This window comes from Tupaia chinensis, unplaced genomic scaffold (assembly GCF_000334495.1).
Source record: "Tupaia chinensis unplaced genomic scaffold, TupChi_1.0 Scaffold000316_1, whole genome shotgun sequence".
Classification (NCBI taxonomy): Eukaryota; Metazoa; Chordata; class Mammalia; order Scandentia; family Tupaiidae; genus Tupaia; species Tupaia belangeri.
Genome location: NW_006159809.1, coordinates 7,318,162 through 7,318,728, shown reverse-complemented (window position 1 = coordinate 7,318,728; position 567 = coordinate 7,318,162). Strand labels below are relative to the sequence as shown.

The window sequence follows — 567 nt, the reverse complement described above, 5'->3', positions numbered from 1 at the left end:
GACGCAGGCGAGGCTTGCCACCCCTCCACCCGGACCGAGAAGAAAGCCCCACCTGTCAGGCGTGATGCTCCGGACGAGGTCCCACCAGGGGCCAGCACCTGCCGCCCGGATTCCAGAGGGCCTCCAGTGTTACATCACCGCCATCAATCAGCCCATAAACCACACGGCCCGGGCTAGGGCTGCCTGACCCGCGCGCACACAGACCCGCTGGCCCGAGCAGCTCCGCACCGCGCGGCACGCGGAGGGTGCCCAGGGTCTCAGATGCCCGGAGAATCAACACCAAGGCGAGCCCAGCAGGCCGGCTCCCAGGGCGCCCTTACCTCCTGCACGGCGTCGTGTCCATCTCTGGTCGGGCTGGGTTTTGTTTCTGTGCGGTTTGGGACGCGCGAGATAAATCCAGCCAGCTAATCTGCAGAGCTGCGCCTTCTCCTCATCCTGCACCCCGGCGCTGTCAGAGCTCCCGGGGTCGCGGGAACGCCCGAGCGCAGAGCGGCGGCTCCTTGACAAAAGGCTCGGCTTCCCGCTCGCCCCTCACGGCTGCGCCGGCAGAATGAAATCCATTTCCCG

At 67.2% G+C, this 567-nt stretch overlaps 1 protein-coding gene across 2 annotated transcripts in view; it reads right to left on the bottom strand.

The window, feature by feature from the left end:
* Window positions 1-561, bottom strand: part of ADD2 (adducin 2) — a 145,690-nt gene extending 145,129 nt beyond the window's left edge. For both annotated transcript variants that reach the window (XM_006151273.2, XM_027772974.1), the window contains exon 1: window positions 321-561. The gene's annotated coding sequence lies outside the window, so the exon portion shown is untranslated. The remainder of the gene's footprint in view (window positions 1-320) is intronic.
* Window positions 562-567: the final 6 nt, after the last annotated feature.